This window comes from Gadus macrocephalus, chromosome 22 (assembly GCF_031168955.1).
Source record: "Gadus macrocephalus chromosome 22, ASM3116895v1".
NCBI classification, from domain to species: Eukaryota; Metazoa; Chordata; class Actinopteri; order Gadiformes; family Gadidae; genus Gadus; species Gadus macrocephalus.
Window position 1 is genome coordinate 13,506,581 of NC_082403.1, and position 20,000 is coordinate 13,526,580.

Here is a 20,000-nt window from a genome sequence, read left to right on the forward strand (position 1 = left end):
AGTGCGTCCCTTTTGTGTAAATACCCGCAGGCCTGAGACAGCTTTGGTCACACGTCTGTTCCCTTCCCCTCGGATAACATTGGAGGAATTAGCCTTCGCTCTTGCTCTCTTTTCCTCATTCTCGCCTCATTCTCGTTGCTCCCCTTTCCTCATATCTCGCTCGCTCTTTCTCCAAGTCTCCCTTTTTCTCTTAGTCCCCCTCCCTCCTCTTGTCTCTCTTTCTCCCTCTCTAACCAAGCCTCACCCTCTTTCTCCTTTCTCTTTCTATCTATTATGATGACTTTATTCCTTATTCCGGTTGAACTTGCCTGGTTTGACTGCATCAAGTGTGTGTGTGTGAGCGTTGGTCTGGCAGTGTGGGTGTGGTTGTGGTATCTGGTGTGTGTTTGTATGTGTCTCATTATAGGAATAAGAGTATATCATGTAATTTTAGAAAAAAGTAATGAATTGTCTGGTATTTAGAGTAATAATGCTTGGGGGTAAGATAGGAATTAAAAATATGTACGACAAAATGTATATTATTTAAAACACATTTTGTTCATTATTGCTTCACATCGTGTACAATACTTATTTGCATCCAAATGGACCCTAAAGTTGAGTGTTTTCTCGGTTGAAGTTGGATGTGGGGGTCGCCATTCAGAGCATGGGTTGCACTGTACTTTTGAGTGACACAATTTGATGGCAGAGAGAGAAATGATTTTCCTCTGAACTCCGGTTTATATGTGTCCAGTGTACTTCTCAGAAGAAATCCACTGGGAACACACACACACGCACACGCACACACACACACACACACACACACACACACACACACACACACACACAGTATGGCCTGGAGGATGTGCACCCTATCCTCCAAACATGCGTTTTGTGTGTGTGTGTGTATATGTGCGTGTGCGTGTGTGCGTGCACGTGTGCGTGCGCGCGTGTCCGTGCGTGTGTTTGTTCAAAGTCTCCCCTTCTGAAATAGAGATGCAGAAAAATGCAGGGAGAGAGAAAGAGAGATGGGGGATCGAGGGGATGCGAGGGAGAAGTGCGGGAGAGTGGCTGGGGAAGTCATTATCACTTCCCAACCTCACTCGCCCGTCTAATGTATTCAAGGGGAAACGGTTAGGCTTGGTCGTCTTTGGCAATGGAGCGTAAACAAATCGATTTGAATGGATGGAGATATAAAGGAGGCTGCTTCTATCAGCCCCCTCTCTCGCTCTCTCTCTCTCTCTCTTTTTCTGTCTCAATCTTCCTCTCTGCCTCTTCTTGTCACAGCCTCACAATAATGCCCCCCCCCCCCCCACACACACACACACACATATGGAAAATAAAAAACAAACACAAACATACAAAGTTGGCTGTATGTTGTCTGTCTGTTGGTATCTGTGTGTGTGTGTGTGTGTGTGTGTGTGTGTGTGTGTGTGTGTGTGTGTGTGTGTGTGTGTGTGTGTGTGTGTGTGTGTGTGTGTGTGTGTGTGTGTGTCTGTGTGTGTGTGTTCGTGTGTGCATCGCAAGTGTCTCAGTCCGTGCATGCGTTCAGCCTTGGCAGTGAAACAAAACAGCTTCTAGAATTTTCCTTCAGCATCTCCGGTGGTGGTCCGACAGTCCTCCCCCCCCCCCCCCCTCCCCTCGTCGCCACGGCAGCGGTATCCATTTCCCGCCAAACATCCCATACAGCTCTGGACGGAGAGGAGATTACTGATGGAAGTATGAGCACACGTCTGGGCCCTCTGTCCCCCTCAGTGTGTGTGTGTGTGTGTGTGTGTGTGTGTGTGTGTGTGTGTGTGTGTGTGTGTGTGTGTCTGTGTGTGTGTGTGTCTGTGTGTTTGTGGTTAATGTGTGGTGTAAGTGCGCGTGTGAGTCCGGGGTCATACAGCCCAGGTGAGAGGTGTTGGGGGGGGGGGTTGGGGGCTTACCTGGCCAAACATCAGCACAGGGCAGCGCTTGTCCCCGGTTGATTTCTGACATACTCAGGGAACCTTTGGAAAAGTGATGAAAGGAAAATAAAGGGCTAATCCTAGGGAAGGTTAAGGGTCTGGAAATACAGACACACACACACACACGCAGACACACGCATACACACACACACACACACACACACACACACACACACACACACACACACACACACACACACACACTCTGTACGACATGTGTAACCTAATCTGTTGTGATTCCTTCCCGGGTGAGGCCTCGAGGAATCTTACAGAGGTTAAAGAAACACTGACAAAGTGTGAAAACACACTGGAGGTGTGCAGCCTGATACATAACCTCTCCCACACACACACACACACACACACACACACACACACACACACACACACACACACACACACACACACACACACACACACACACACACACACACACACACACACACACACACTTGCATTTAATTAAATGGGCTGTTCTGTGTTCCCAGTGAAACGGTATTCATGGGTAACCCTGTCATCATAAGGTCAGTTAAAAAAAATCACCCCAGCGATGTAGCCAATTTGGGGAGTAATCCTCTATGCTCCCTGGCTGGTCTGAGTTAAGTGTTGGTCCCAGACACTGTGATAGAGAGTTAAGGGTTTGTCTGGGACTGTGTTACAGAGTTAAGTGTGCGTCTGACACACTGTGATACAGAGTTAAGGGTTGGTCATAGACACTTTGATACAGAGTTAAGGGTTGGTCTGAGACCCTGTGATACAGAGTTAAGGGTTGGTATGAGACACAAGAGAGTACCAGGTATAGAGTAGGAACAATACTAACAAGAGAAGATAGTGTTTTACCCTCACATAGTGTCCGTTTCGGGAGATTTAGGCAGGATAATTGAAAGGAAGATTCACTTGTGCGTATTTGTATAAATAAAGGACATTATCCTTAATGTCTATATTAATCACCATATCAAAGGTAGGTAGAGGGAAAGCTAGAGGCATGTTTGAATTCATACTAACACACACCCCCAAACACACACACACAAAGACACACACACACACACACACACACACACACACACACACACACACACACACACACACACACACACACACACACACACACACACACACCAGGCGAACTGTAGCAAATGCTATTCATCAATTATTCAGCCTCTTTAAATGGCAATCTGTGCATGGGGGGAGACAGTGTGGAAGTGGGGGGGAGGGGTGGGGAAGTAGGGGGGAGGGGTGTGGAAGTGGGTATTACTTAAATCCACCATAATTACCGTGGAGATACACATCTTATTTTAAACCGCCGTCATCAGAGATAATTGATGAATTCAACCGCGCCCGGTTCCACACGTGTCACACAGACGTTAAGAGTGTACGGCGGAGGCGGAGAGCCGGTCTGGGCGTCGCACGGCGGCATGCTGAACCCATTTGGAGAGACACCCGCATCAGCACATCTCGGCACTCACCTCTGGAAGGCCCTTCGTGTCACATGGTACCAATCCACTCTGATTCTGAAGTTCCCGCTGCGTTGCTTTATTTATTTGCACCTTCTCTCGTGTTTGTTTCGGGGTGATGAGCCATCACGCTGGCTACAGAGAGCGCCTCCGACCGATGAATGATGGAGGGAGGATCCCACCCTAAATTAATAGATAGAAGGTGTGGGGAGGAGGTTAACAAATAGGAAACTTTGTACACTCACACACACACACACACACACACACACACACACACACACACACACACACACACACACACACACACACTGATATAGAGGGTTATGCAGCTGGGGCGGCTTTGCGGCTGCTCATGTTGGGTTTTCCTGGCGTGCATCAGCTTCAGGTTTTCATATTATTGGCATTTAAAGCAAAGTAGCAGTAGCAAAGAAACCAAAAATACACAAATAAATAACACTCATTTAGAAATGCTGATGTTCTTAGGGGTGAACCCAATAGCGTTTGTAAGTATTACCATAGCATTCATTTTATTTGCAGAATATCTGTGGATACCTAATGTTATTGTAGGGTTATGGTATTGTTCTTTTAGTAGGATTTGTTATGGCTAAAGCTCTGACCCCTGATTGCACAAACGTAAATTTGTTGGGGACATTTGTACACCCGGTGAGCAAGTCTCCAAAGAGATCGGTTCCAATTTTCCCATAGGGGGTGCTAAATTCGCAGTCAAAGTTAAATGATCACCCCTGCTGTCCCAATGGTTCAAAACATTGAAATTTGGTGTACATGCATAATTTCACATGCAGATATTTTTTGCCTGTTGGACCCATAATACCTGTGTGTCTGTGTGTGTTTGTGTGTTTGTGTTTTTGTTATTGTCTGTTTGTGTGTGTTTGCTTGTGTGTCTGTGTGTTTGTGTGTGTTTGTGTGTGTGTATGCGTGTGTGTGTGTGTGTGTGTGTGTGTGTGTGTGTGTGTGTGCGTGTCTGTGTGAATGTGTGTGCGCTTCTTTCTATGTGTCTGTGTCTGTGTGTGTTCCTGTGATTTCGTGAGTATAAAAAGACCCAGTGTCGAACCACAAAGACCCACCCCTGTCAGAGGCATAGTTGCGTTGGTGAGTGATGACGTGCCCCCTTGAATCGTTTGAAAAGGGCGGTCGCCTGGGTCGGCGGAGTGTGGGCTGGAAATACCTCTCGTGACTGCTAGCAGTCCTAGTTATTATTCATATTATCAATATTATTATTTGATTATCATTCATAGTCCCCTGCCCGTAAATTTCCAGTGAGTTGTTTCATGTTAGAGACGTGAACCCTAGCGGGCCTAAAGATGACGTTAATCTTGGTTCCAGGAGTCCTACTATGCTTTAGATTAACTTTTGAGAGGGGACGGCACAGAGTCTGGCCCGGAAAGCAGAGACTTAAAGGGGCAGAGTTATGCATTGTTTCCTGTTTCATTCAGAAATGCTACCGAAGAGACACCCATTTGCATGAAGCTTTCTTTGGAGCATATTCAGTACATTTCAGTGGCCACGGCTGCCCAGGAATGATTGATACCTTGACAGACACTTTTATTTACAGCTCACTAGTGCTGGCCATGTTTGTTTACCCTGTCAATAGCCAATTATGCAATTACAGATGTGCAGATGTACCATGCTTCTGGAAAATAAGACCATTGTTTTCATATCTGCTGTTCCATCATCTACAATAGTGCATTCTTGGCATGGTCTTGAATAGTGTTGGTGCCGCGGCACAATTTAATTGAAACTTTGCAGAATATACAAACCATCTTTGTAGCTTGAAGCACCCCGCTACATTCAAGGCAGTGTGTCTTCATTGGAACTTGAGTGGGTCGTGATTCCAATGAGAGCTTGAACACCGGCGCCGCCATACAGCCGCGCTTGAACTTCCAGCCCTGCTCAAAGCTCATTATATTCAACACAGAACGAGACCTAAAGACGACGCTGTCCGACGCAGCGCTCCGTGGCTCACCTAGTGGGCGACCCGCTTCACGTTGAAGCTCTGCGGTGACCGAGTCACACTCAAACCAAGAGGGGATCTCAAAGACACTGACTTCCTCCACGCAGCACTTACGTGATAGTACCTTTCGAAAGCGTTATTAAAATAAAGTGTGTTTTAACCAAAAAGACTGTTTCAGAAATGAATGTCTTGGTCGCTACAGTCCTATTTTACAGAAGGAGAAGACCAAAGATATAAGCAATTTGCTATTGGGCCAAACCACTTTAAATAAGTATTGAAGGCTCTGATTGTGTGCATGATTGAGGAGAGCATGTCATCCCATCAGGGGGATTGCCCCATCGTAGCGAGTTTGATGAGCGCCATTCTGAAAGATCTCCAGTTGGTACTTTAAAGGTATTCTTCTGGTTAGCACTGCCCCTTGATTCAAGAGTCTTCCCTAACTAGAAGAGAACTAAAGAGAGTCTGTCTAGGCCCTCATATGGAGGAAAGCTGAAGCCGTTCTTCACCAGATGAATCAGGGTTGCTCAATTGTAATCTCACACTCACACTGTATCACCCAGTATCGGCATGCATAGCCTTGCTTATAGGTCTGCATACCCTGGTAAGATGTAGGCCACCCTTATTTGAAGAAAACATGGCAAGGCAACATATTTTATATTTTCTGATGGGATTTAAATGAAACTATAAGGCCTTACAGAATAGCACAACCATTAAAACAAAATGAGCAATAAAGAAAATGACGAGATTGTCCCCGTACAAAATACGGGTCAATATTTCACAAATTCTGCCAGGGTATGTAAATGTATGAGCACATACATATGCATGTCCATAAACTGGTTGCGTCTCTGTGTGAGGGCGTGCGTGTCAAAGAGGGAAATCAACTGAAAGTACCCTGTTTGCTAATGAATCAATTTCAGACCAGCGTCACACTGGAGGTATCTAGTGAAGCATCCAGAGCAGCAGCAGAGTCCGGCACCAAAGAAGAGGCTTGAACACCCAGCCGCCTGCAAAGAAGACCAAGCTGGAAGTAATTGGCTGCTGTGGATCCAGTAAACGAGACCAACCAAACCAATGGACTCACACAGGAACATGCCATCCATTCCCCTCAGTGCCCGTCCGCTGGAGTGGCAGTGCCCGTTCTGCTGTTTTCAGTGTTCTGTCGCGTTTCCGTATTGTTTATACATTATGTAGCCAAAAGTGCTAATTTTGTTCAAGCTGAGGTCTCTGCAAGCTTAGGTTTTCCAGACTATGTAAATGGATATGGATAAGACAAACTTCCTGTCACTTTGATCTCCTTGTCATGTAGTAGAGAAAATTATTCAGATTAGATTTTATTCAGTATTTTGAATTGCTGAAAATGTTATATAAATTGTGCATATTCATACTTTGTCACTGAACCTGTTTACATTTGTTATATTTGGATATTGAATCGTGGTGATATCCAATCGCACACCTCATATCGATATTGAACCGAATCATGAGATAAGATCATATTTTTTGCGATACATGCAATTGCGCTGGTTATTTCTTTGAATCGCTTCGGTTTCTTTTCCTATGGGCACAAATGGCACATTTGTTGGTTGTGGGGGCTTGAGGGCTGCACTGCTGGGTACTCCTCTGGGGAGGCTGAATCTAGCATGATAACAAGCTTCCAGAGTGCTCATTGGGTTGGCTATTTGTGAAATGGAGGAAGAGTTTGGTGAGGTTTCCGGTTCTGCTGAGGACTGGTCGCTGCCAAATTTTGCACCTAATGCTAGCCTGAGCTCGGTCAGACTTCAGGTAGCCGAACCATTTCCAAATAAGCTGAGTGGTATGACCATTGTTAGGTACAAGTTCTTCTTCTTTGGTGACAGTTTCCTCGCACTCTGTTTCGCCTCATTTTGCCAACAGAACTACCTGATCAACTGTGATTTCCATCTGTTTGATTGTGGTGCGCTGCGTACTTGAACGTTGACACGCACCGACTGTTGAGACGGTTGTACTCTGCCCGAACGCATTGCCCTGAATCTGAGTCCTGAGCCCAGTCTGTGATCCATGCTTTTATATGTATGAAGAAATATGAGAAATGTATTTAACAAACACATCAACATTGTGATGGTGGTATCGCAACAGATATTAATATTGATTGATCATCCAGCCTTAATCTTTATATGTGTAATGTGTTTTTTTTTCCTTTCTTTCAATATTACTGTGCATGCATTCATAAATGTCCAGAAAAAAAGGAGCCAGCTTTTTGCTTACTGCCTTATTGGTAAATATGAGTTAGGCTGTTTGTACATTAAAACGTTAACATGCTCAACATAGTGTGAATAGTACTAATGTATTGAATGATTATTTGCATTTCTCAAACAATTGTTTTGCACAAACTGATGTATAATCCATTTCATTTAAGGTACCTGATTTAAACCAAATCAGATCTAGAGTGAGCTTGGCCCACAAGGTGGTAACAGACCCCCATACAGTATTGATTTATCCCTTTTACACAGTGTTGTGATGGCATATGTGGGCACATAACATTACTTAATTGGCAGAACAACATTGTGAGCTAACAATGTTGTCCTGCCAATTAAGTAATGTGGTGGGTGTGGTGGTGGTGTTGTTGGTGATGGTGTTGTAATCATTCGTCTTAAGACAGTAAGAAGAATGATAATAAGGAGAAGAAACAGAAGACGAATATGTTTAGATTCTTGGAATGCCAATCATCAGGACCCAAGCCGCTTGACTGGTGATAGACAGAACAGATACAATAGTTAGAATAAAGAAATAAAAAGAAAAGAGAAAAAAAATAGAACATTGTATAATACTGAACATTTTGGGGGAATGATAGATCAATAGCATTAAATACTCTTGGGTTTCCTAGTCTGTAACACACACCTTGTAGACCTGATGTTGCCAGATGGTTGGTTTAGTGACCATACTTCACGCTGGTTAGAGGTTGGTTTAGCGACCATACTGCACGCTGGTTAGAGGTTGGTTAAGTGACCATACTGCACGCTGGTTAGAGGTTGGTTTAGTGACCATACTGCACGCTGGTTAGAGGTTGGTTTAGCGACCATACTGCACGCTGGTTAGAGGTTGGTTAAGTGACCATACTGCACGCTGGTTAGAGGTTGGTTTAGTGACCATACTGCACGCTGGTTAAAGGCTGGTTTAGCGTCGCTAAACGCAGGTTACGCTTCCGCTGTCTTTGTATTTAACACTGCAGAGATGATGGAATAACTTCCGCACCTTACAAAACAGAGCTATCTCATGGACCTTATCTCTCTCACAAGCACACATTCACACACACAGACACACACACACACACACACACACACACACACACACACACACACTCACACACACATCCGTCACATTTGAACACAAACGGATACAAACACTCACACACACACACACACACACACACACACACACACACACACACGTGCACATGTGCAAATGCACACACACTCAGAGGGACATCAGAGGGACTATCTGTGTGTTTGAAGTGCCAATCTCCCAGGAGCAGCTGTAGCCTACAGCCTATATGGAGATGGAGGTGCCCTGTTCACCTTGACACCTTCAACTTACACACACACACACACACACACACACACACACACACACACACACACACACGGACACATTGTCTCACTCACACACATATGCACACACCCACACAAACCAGAGACAGTAGTAGCAGGGCCAGTGACTCAGTACATCAAACGGCTGACTATGGGATGGCTGAGAGAGCTAGTAATCTAGTAGTCTACACACAGGTGTGTGTGTGTGTGTGTGTGTGTGTGTGTGTGTGTGTGTGTGTGTGTGTGTGTGTGTGTGTGTGTGTGTGTGTGTGTGTGTGTGTCTGTGTGGTGGGCGGATGGGGGGGGGGGGGGGGGGGGCTTGGGTGAGTTGGCACTTCCACCTGCCAGTATATGTTAATCTAAACGTGAGATCTGCAATGTGTTCCCAACCCAAGGAAAGGTTGCCTGGCTCCTGTGTGGCTCGGATTTCCATGGATTACATACGGCCAAACAGATTTATGAATCAGTCTTATGATAATAAGCTGCAAGTTGTGGTTGTGAGGGAAGTTATCTGCTTTGTTTAAACCATTACGTTGATTAAAAAGGACTGCAGTGAGGGAAGGTTAATCATTTCCTCTCTAATAGGCCAAAATATTTATTGAAGTGGAGTGCTTGTGTGGGTATGTATGCGTGTGGTTGCGGTGTGTGTGTGTGTGTGTGTGTGTGTGTGTGTGTGTGTGTGTGTGTGTGTGTGTGTGTGTGTGTGTGTGTGTGTGTGTGTGTGTAATAATTGCGCATTATTGCTTGCAGTCAACACCGCTTATCATCACAGATGCACGTGCCCAACGCAAGAGCGCACACGCATCTTGTGTCCATATTGATCTCCAGATAATAGACAATCTGCAGGCTGCTGGGGTGATGGGGCGGGTTTGACGACTCTACGGTAATTACCGTTAATTACGTCCGCTGAAATGTGAGCCAGTACTGCTGCCCAGTGATTGGTCTCTGCTGCCCCCTATTGGTCAATGCCAATGACCCTCTCTCTCTCTCTCTCTCTCTCTCTCTCTCTCTCTCTCTCTCTCTCTCTCTCTCTCTCTCTCTCTCTCTCTCTCTCTCTCTCTCTCTCTCTCTCTCTCTCTCTCTCTCTCTCTCTCTCTCTCTCTCTCTCTCTCTCTGACAGACTTTACAGTACAGACTCTACAGTAATTTGAGGGAGGGGTGCATCTTCTGAGAAAACCTATAAAATGGGTGGGGTAAAATGCCATTGCAATCCATGAAAAACAGTTGGCTCGGACATAAGACCGGTTATTTGTATTTGAGTTGCATGTATTCATGTTGTTTCTCACAGGAAGCCTACGATAAAGCAACCACAAAGCCATTGCATGTAATCTCAAACTATATAAGCGCCCCCTGTCGTCCCAATGGGTTACTGAAAGGTGTGAGAAAACGATATTAGATTGCAACACCGGGAGGCACTGTCCAACCATAATTAGAAACAACTCAGTATTGATATCCAGGACCAAGGGCATAGCAATGCATTAAATGCATTCATTACGATTTTCTTTATTTAGATTTATTTGTGGAAATTGAAGGTACAATAATTATAACAAATTGGATGCAAAGTCCTCGAGCCTCGTGCTAACGTTAACTTACACATTTGGGTCCTTGGTAATTTTGCCATTATAACTGTATGCTGCAAAGTAACATGGCGGCAACGTGTAAAAAATTGTTACACTATAACGTTCAGAAAGAGGGAGATAAGAAAACATAGGTTGACATGTCCTTGCTGGTTGAAACCCTGGCTGTACTGTGCATTGGTCTCCATGGCGACTACAGGGCTAATAGAAATGCAATAGGACGTGCAGTTCCCTCGCGCCTCTCCCATCTCGCCTCTCCTCGCCCGCCACGCGCACGCACACGCACTACTCTCGCGACATTATATATTGCCTCGCGACAGAAACGTCTAATGCTAATTAAACGGTAAGTAGAGGTGTGTGTGTGTGTGTGTGTGTGTGTGTGTGTGTGTGTGTGTGTGTGTGTGTGTGTGTGTGTGTGTGTGTGCGTGTGTGCGTGCGTGTGTGCGTGCGTGTGTGCGTGTGCATTAGGTGCCAAGCTGGACTGGGATGATGACGTAGAAGGATTTTCTCCAGAGGAAGCTGCGCACAGACGGCTGCGAGGATGCGTAATGCGTATGGACGAAGTGACGACAGAAGACTGCTCCTTTATTCTAGACCTGCCATTGGGCATGGCACTCGAGGTATGGGAGAGAGAGAGCAAGAGAGAGAGAGAGAGAGAGAGAGAGAGAGAGAGAGAGAGAGAGAGAGAGAGAGAGAGAGGGAGAGGGAGACAGAGAGAGAGAGGGAGACAGAGAGAGAGAGGGAGAGGGAGAGAGAGAGAGAGAGAGAGATGCAGAGAGAGAGAGAGATGCAGAGAGAGAGAGAGACAGAGAGAGAGAGGGAGAGGGAGAGAGAGAGGGAGAGAGAGGGAGAGAGAGAGAAGAGAGAGAGGCACCTTGGTCACCCCTCTACCTCCTGGGTCCCCGCGGACCCCTGAGGGCCTGGGCAGGGAGGGTGACTCATGTGCCCTTGCGTTTCACACCATGAATAACGGAGGCTACATCCCACACTGCTGTCGCCTTGGAGACTGTTGTCACATTCATTATGGAGCCGCTGCTGCTGGGAAGGTGACCTGGTTGAGCGAGCCTCCGCCAGAGAACCAGACAGACTTAGACCAAGAGCATGAAGGGGAGATAGACAGAGAGAGAGCTATTAGGAGAAGGGGGGAGAGACAGAGAGAGAGAAGGGGAGATAGACATAGAGAGAGAGAGCTATAAGAAGAAGGGGTGAGAGACAGAGAGAGAAGGGGAGATAGACATAGAGAGAGAGAGCTATAAGGAGGAGAGGAGAGAGACAGAGAGAGAGAAGGGAGAGACATAGAGAGAGAGAGAGAGAGAGAGAGAGAGAGAGAGAGAGAGAGAGAGCTATAAGGATAAGAGAAGAGAGACAGAAAGAGAGACCAAGACCGGAAAGGAGTGGGAGACATTGAGAGAGAAGGGGAGAGACATCGAAAGAGACATTGAGAGAAACCTAGAGTGCGAAGGGGTGGGAGACATGGAGTTATGGGGAGAGAGACACAGAGAGAGGCCTATAAGGAGAAGGTAGAGACGTAGAGAGAGAGCTATAAGGAGAGGGGGAGAAAGACAGAGAGACCTAGAGCGCAATGGGTTGAGAGGCATCGAGAGAGAAGGGGAGAGAGACATAGAGAGATATAATAAGAAGGGGAGAGAGACACAGAGAGAGACATCGAGAGAGAGGGGGTTTGAACATGGAGGGCTGGTCGACCCAACCCGACCGTCTCTCTCTCTCACCGGGTACCCAGCCTCGTGGGAGTCTGTCCGAGACGTCATCAGGTTAACCTGAAGCCACCTTGGCCTCTCCCCCCTCCGGCCTCACTGTGGTCACGTCATCATACCCTCTTTTGTGCTGAGGGGTATTTTTGTCTCTCTCCCCTCCCCCTCTGCTCCGGCCCCGCCCTGGCCTCGCTCTCATATTCATATTTAATGTTCCTCCTTCCTCGTCGGTCCGCTGTCTGCTGCCTCACACTCATCCTGCGTTTCATCTCCCCCTCCTTCCTCCCTCCCCCTGCTCCCGGTCTTCCTCTCTCTGGCGCTCTATTACTCTGAGAGAGAGGGAGACCCTTAACCACGACCCAATGCCTCGTACACAACGCCTGCATCACTGCCTTGTTGCGCCAGAAGTTCCAATCATCTCTGGTGTTGCGAGCCAAAGCAGTTGGTGCATGTGTTGTATTTTCATCAATTCAAATCCACTGCGTGTATTTTATATCAAATGATATGATGTCCAATCATAGCGATTTAAAACGTAGTGACAGGCTAATATGTTTCCTGCCGATGTTTGCATTTTTTTGAGGAAATGAATGCTAATATAAATAGACGAGATGGAACTGGTTATCCAGCCATGTCTTTCCACAATGAGAGCAGCCACTGAAAGAGTCCTCATGACTGGTGGCCCTGCTTGTGTGCCGCCGTTTTGTGTGGGTCAATGACCTCCAACTGCCAGTTAACAGGCTAGAGATGAGTTCCGCTAGCTTTTGAATAGCGTCAATTGTCCCGGTTGCTGCGTTCAAGTAGTGACGTTGGTTGCATTACATTACATCAGGGGTGTCAAACTCATTTTGGTTCAGGGGCCACATACAGCCCATCTGATCTCAAGTGGGCCGGACCAGTAAAATAATGGCAAAATAACCTACGTCAACTCCAAATCTTTAGCTTTGCTTTTTCAGTACTATGCTTTATCATTCAGCCTACATTTGTAGCCTACGTAATCACGGATCATAAGGATCTATATTAGCACAACACATTTATTCACAGATGGAATTTAAATAAAATGCATTTCACATTCACTAACAACTGGTTTATTTTGATAGTGAGTGAATACATTTTGATAGTGAGTGAATACATTTTTACATCTGAACACCTGAACCAACTCACCACACTAAACAAACTCAAGTGGGCGCTATGAAGAAAGCTATCATACTGCCTTGAAAATGTAAATGTGCACACATAAATAAAATAAACAAACATAAAAGTTTTAGCAGTGGATGAGCAATGAGATTAAGCTACATCAGATCAAACTGTTTTGCAGGCTACTGAAGCTGAGAATGATATACTGCACAATATTCATTGTCTTTTAACATGAAACCTGAGTTAACTTATTTTCAAAGGTCTGTATTCATCAGAGTGCAAACATTTCTGAAAGAGCATCACAAGAATTAGGCCCAGGCCTACTTGCTGATTAACTTTTTTTTTTCTCACTGCAGTCTATTTGCTGCTGCTGGCTCCTGAAACTTGGCATCTTTTAGCATTTACGAGTGCATCAATATCAGGTGTCAATCCTGAGTAGCAGCACATTTCACAATGTCATTCAAGTGTGTGTTTGTTAACGTTGAGCGGTGCTTTGTTTTATTTAGGTTCATTACAGAGAACACCTGTTCACAAAGATAGGTAGTCCCAAACATGGATAAAACCTTTGCAGCCAGGGATGTTAATTTTGGGTACCCTGGCAAGAGATATTGATAAAATGTGCCCAAGCCCACCGACGCAAATTTCTCCTTCATATTGGTATCACACTGCAAGTGAATTATCTCGAGTTGGATGTCAGCTGGCATGTCAGAAGGCTTGACTATAGACCTGAAACCTCCGCTCGAACTTCTGCAGAAATCCTGTTATCTTGTCTTTATATTGATCCATATCAGCCTTACTTCTGGTCGCATGCACAGCTGTTAGACATGGGAAATGGGCAGTGTCACCGCTAGATAGCTGCGTCTCCCAGACTGACAGTTTTAACTTGAATGCGCGTATGCTGCCGCATTTTTTTGCGGCCCTGCAACATTTTGTTAAGATTATTCAGGTGCTGTGTAATATCCACCATAAAGGCAAGATCCTGCACCCACTGCGGACATTTAAGTTCCTTGACTGGGCTACCCTTTTTCTCCATGAACTGTCCAATTTCCTCTCGACCTTGTCCAGCGCTCCAACGAGAGAGCTGAATATGTCATTCGCTCTTGTAGTGTCCTTAATAGGCACCAACTCAAGGAACTCTTCGGTGATTGTCAAAGACTCATCAACACCCCGAATAAATATGGCCAGTTGAGCAATATCTGTTACATCAGTGCTCTCATTAATTGCAACCGAAAAAGCAAAAATTACGTGATTTTGACATTCATTTGACTGCCAAAGTCTCCTGAGAGCTCTGTTACCCTATCTGTGACAGTGTTCCTCGACAGACTAATGTTGGCAAAGGCAGATCGCTTTTCAGGGAACACTGCAGCCTTCAGCATGCATGTTTTCACAAACTCACTATCAAAAAATGGCTTGGATGCTTGCACTATCTCGTAAGCAATAAGGTAGCTGGCTTTCACTGCTGCATCACATCAGCTAATCTACAGGTTACTAGTGCTAGTGCAATTACATGAGCATTTTGCACAATATTTGTACTCCAATGCTACGTAAAGCAGGCTTCTTCAGAAACCTGTAGCCTGCTACATTGAATGGCAACTGTAACAAATCCTGACCAAGACCGAAAGATGGCTCTGGAAGCCACTACGGCCCACGCAGCAGATTACTGCGTGGACCGTGGTGGCTTCCAGATCAACCCTTCGGTGGACCATTCATACACATGTATTCCGAGGATGTTTTGAAGACACTGGAGTCCCATGGCACTAGATTCCTTTGAAGACTAAGTTGGTATGGGGGGGCCCAAAGGGGGCCCCCCCATAGATCTTGTCAGTCATCTAACACCTGTTAAGAAAAACACACACACATCACAAGATACAAATCAGCAAAGCTAGGTTAACAAACAGCAGCGACATGCATGTCAAGGTGCAAAGAGCAGGGATACTGATGGCTTGTGTCTGAGGAGACAGCCCAAAAAACGTCAACATTTAATAAAGGAAAATAACTTTTACTCACTGCGGTGGTCTGTTTCGAAGTGCCATGTTGGTTGCAATATTTGTCTGGGCTGTTCAGTCAAATGGCCACCAAAACAAACACGCAACAACGCATACTTTCAGTTTGTATAAAGTGACAATAGTGATCTGCAATCTAGATCGAAAACTTTCAACCCTCACTAAACTCAACCTCGATTGACACAGGCTGATGCGAAAAGTAAGCCAAACCCATTGTGTTCACCTTTAATAAAGGGGTGCGTGACAGGTGATCTCAATTAAGAGCTAATCAGAAAGACAGACATGGGGGACTCGAGTCACATGACTTGACTCGAGTCGCAAATTTGAGGACTTGAGACTTGCTTGACTAACACTGATTAAAGACTCGACTTGACTTTGACTGTCTTCATGACTTGAGACTTGACTTAGACTTGAGACAGATGACTCGAAATTACTTTTTTAAAGTTAGATTAAATGTTGGATATGGGATTTGCGATACGCCAGCCGATTTTAAAAATACACATCTCAAATGGTCCTACCCCCTCTCGTTCAACGCTGACTCTGACTCCACCCATTCCAAGTACATGGACGCGCAATCACGCAAGAGCGCGAACACAGATGCGCGAGAGTGAGCCAGGCTAGCTAGGAGTTTAGGGTTGTCTTCTAGTGCTAGGTCCAAATGTGGATTAGCTAGTTAGCTAGCTCCAGTAGCTACCGCAGGATAACAACAAACAGAAGCTTGCTCTGGGTCACGAGCTTTGAGTACGTGCACGTGCACGAAGGGGTCACTCGCGGGGAGCGGGAGTGCAGTACGACCGTTTGATTGACGTAGGCCTACTTACTGTCCAATGCCACTCGGTAGTTCTGAAAATCATTGGCTGGAGTTTTTCGAGCCCTGCCCGTTCCACAGATGATTGACTTGTTTAATTTTCATGTCAGTAGGCTACTTCTAACTCAGTGGCTATAAGTGGGTTATAATAATGATTTCAAGTGATTTTCAAGTAAAATTACACCGTCAGAGCCAGAGCGTCAATATCATCCGACTGCAGACACAAATGGGCGTTCCCGTGTCGTGGGCGTTCTCGTTCAGGCAGACTAAAACGCCCCCCCCCCCCCCCCCCCCCCACGCAGGCTGGAACGCCCCGTTCTTCTTCGTCGATCTAGTAGTATGGGCAGCATAGAACTGACGTTAGCGCCCCGTTCTTCTTCGATCTCGTAATACGGGTACGTTAGCCAGCTAGGCCTACAGTAGCTTACATTTATGTAAGATCTCGGCCCACACTTTGCATCAAACTTGATGCAACACGATCATTACAGGGAGGCTCCATGATCTCATGTTCATTATCTTCTGGGTTAGTATAGGTAGGGTATTACCGTATTAGGTATAAGTGAGATGTTTGATATAGTTGTTTAAGAATATGCCCAAATTAAATAATGAATAGATTAAAATAACATTTGGGACATTATGCAGTTCAAATCCAGTTACCAGACACTATGAAGGCTCAAACAGTAGGCCATTTGACTCCAAGTGTTCACTTACTTTTCCCACTGTATGTTTTCAATAAAGACAAAATACAGTAATTGCTCTGTAACAATTAACCTTACAACATACATCGTAGGCACAAATGTATGTTATACATCGTAGGCACAAATGTATGTTATACATCGTATAGCATTTGTCACAAAAACAAAAAAGAAAGGAGTAATAAAATACCAGCATTTCTGGGCAGATACATTTACTACAGTAGTATGTACATTTACAAATGGAAGGGATTGCAAAAAAAGACGTCCCAAATAAAATGAAAAAGGAGTAATAAAAGAACATTATGCTAGGCAGACATCTTTTATGACAAACCTGCCATATGCAACGTTCCTCAGTACCAGGGGTGCGCTTGGCCAATTATTTTTTGAGAAGCCTTTGAGGCGTAGCGCAAGGCCACTGCCACAGCCTGCATTGTTGTAAATCTTTCTAACCGTTATGTATATGAGATTGTCTTTATTAAGCTTAATGTCCCCTGCCAAACTGTCATTTATATATATGGAAGGATGGAGAGGCTTGATTAGTTCTCGGAATGTGTTTGAAACCCTGTTGAACACGCCAAGCATCGCCATGTCCAGTCTCAGCGTCTCTTGTACAATTTGCTGAAGGACTTCGGGTGGTAAGAATGGCCTGTCCTCTGTTGTGCCAGATTGGAGCGTGTGGCTGAGATGGGGAGATGCAGAGGGTGAGCTTGGTGTGCCAGCTAGTCCTGCAGGGCTAGAGAGAGCGAGAGCCGAAAAAGAGTGAAGGAGAGCGAGAGAGAGGGAGAAACAGGGATTATAATCAACCTTCAATTCAAATCACACAAGCCCAGACCAACACTACCCACACCATTAAACAAAAAGGCAGTCACTGATCGATCAAAAGTCTGAGAAAGAGCAAGAGAGAATATATGTAAATAGAAAAGTATGGACATAGTATGTAATACCTTTCACTGCTTAGTGATTGGAAGGTGTGACTGAGATGGGGAGATGGAGAGGGTGAGAAGGAGCCAGCTAGTTCTGCAGGGCTAGAGACAGAGAGACAAGTGTATTGGCTACGATCTTCGTGAGCACCAAAAATAAGTAAATAGCAACATGGACACAGTATATAAACCTTTCAAGTATAAAGGTCTCCAACAGCTGTCCAACCACCACCTCCTGATAGAGAGCATGTCCCCCTGAAAAGTAAAGTTATGCTTTAAATGACTTCATAGCCTAATACAAATCCATGTTACAGTACTGTTTAGCAGTGTACTATGGCAGTGTAAATTATTGTGAAGATGTAGCCATCTCCTCCCGTAAGTGCAGTACCTGAAGACAAAGTAATGTGTATGACCTATGATGCATGTTAATTGTAGCCTCCAGTAAGGATGACTAAATTATTAAAAGCCTTATATTTCATGCTACACATCTGATTGAGATTTGAAAGAACTCACCTCACTGAAATCATATTGCTTTTGAGGGTAGAATACATTGCGTACTGAAATTAACATACAAATGAGTTAGTTGTTTTACAAACTAGTCATCAGTCATCATTTCTGAAAATAATGCATCTCACCAGCAGCATAAACACCCCACAGCTGTTGCTCTGATACTGGTGAGGTGCGTCCTGTGGTGGTAAAAGGGGAATGTGATTTGTCAATGATTCTTATTAGTATATAATGCCTATAAACTATAAAGTGATATCCACCCTCATTTTGTAGCTACATACAAAAAGTGCACAATGCACTTTCAACAAGCATTTAGCAGCAACCAGGGCCCATCAGCGTCACATAGGAACACTTCATTAAATCATAATAAACAATCTAGAGGCCTGCCTGTCTACCAGTGAATGCTACTCTACAGCCACACGTTTTACCTCGTCAGCCAAGGTCCATTGGACAAAGCATGTGCCAGGGACCAGGGTACTGAAAAGGTTTGGAAGACGTGTAAGTTGCAATTCATATATGCATCATCATCAACACGCATTCAGTACACACTACGCTTCGATTTCACCCAAGGGTGAATTAAAAGTACATGTTTTCCTAAACGTTGGTCATCAACGAGGTAATAAAGTAGTAACTAAGGGCACATCTGTCATCTGTTTTTCAGAGTGCTAACGATCTTTATTCATTCGTTGCGCCGCGACCGAACTGACAGAATTCTCTGATATGCCATGCATGTAAACATACTAGTTAGTTTAGACATACTAGTACGTTTACATGCACAGTTTAATCCGATGCGTGTGTCACCACAACGAAGCAGAGTGGCCGCGATTTCATGCCTCTTACCATGCCAGCTGACACCTTAACATCCAACTTAACAATGTACTTTGGTAACGTTAACCTTACAGTAAAATAATCGGCAAAGCCTTCGCTGCGAACTTTACCCTCTACCTACAAACCGTCTTAAACGTTGCTGATTTCTGAATAGTATGCAACGTTTATGGACGATAGCATAGCATTCGCTGCTACCGAACCATGCTTGTCACGAGTATTTATATCGGATTCAAATTCGGATACAACGATACCACAGCTAAATCAGTGATTTAAATGAGAATACTTCACAGCCAATGTTGTCAAATAAACAATATCATACTTACTGACATAATCTCTCATCATAACCCTTTCATTTGTCTGGAAAGTTACTACGAGGTAAAACCGCCAAAAAAGGAAGGGTAGCATACCCAGCATGCCTTGCGAAACTCACTCACCTCTTCTTGATTGATCGATGAAACGCGACAGGAACGCCTGATGGGCGTTTTTGTGTCATGACGGGAACGCCCGATGGGCGTTTTTGTGTCATGACGGGAACGCCCAAGCCTGCAGCTGGACCCTTCTCAGACTGGGCTGTTCTCAACATACCGCAAAAAAATTAAGAGGGTTCAAGTTCCAGTCCCCAAATTCAGTTGAACCACTACCTGGACATTTGTGATTCAACAAATTGTAATTGTAATTAATTGTAAAACAAGTTGGTTAATTGTAATGCAAGTTAGTGATAATATGAATTTGACTAAAGTGCATAGTAGAATAAATATTATGAATTTTACAGGGTCCCGGTTGACACTGGCATGCCAAGCGTTTCACTCAGTTGGACCCCGTAGGGTTAAATCCAGTAGTTCCTGGAGAAACTCGGATTTTATCACACTAAATCCTAAACATCCTTTCTTTATCAAATTTGGATG

The 20,000-nt window shown here is 44.9% G+C and overlaps 1 protein-coding gene and 1 long non-coding RNA gene across 2 annotated transcripts in view; both read right to left on the bottom strand.

The window, feature by feature from the left end:
• Nucleotides 1-20,000, bottom strand: part of jkamp (jnk1/mapk8 associated membrane protein) — a 230,892-nt gene that overhangs the window by 62,246 nt on the left and 148,646 nt on the right. The gene's annotated exons all lie outside the window — the stretch shown is intronic.
• Nucleotides 17,234-17,953, bottom strand: LOC132451664 (uncharacterized). The gene is made up of 2 exons (XR_009524173.1): nt 17,785-17,953; nt 17,234-17,573 (listed from the first exon to the last, which is right to left on the bottom strand). It is a non-coding gene; the product is annotated as an uncharacterized LOC132451664 (long non-coding RNA).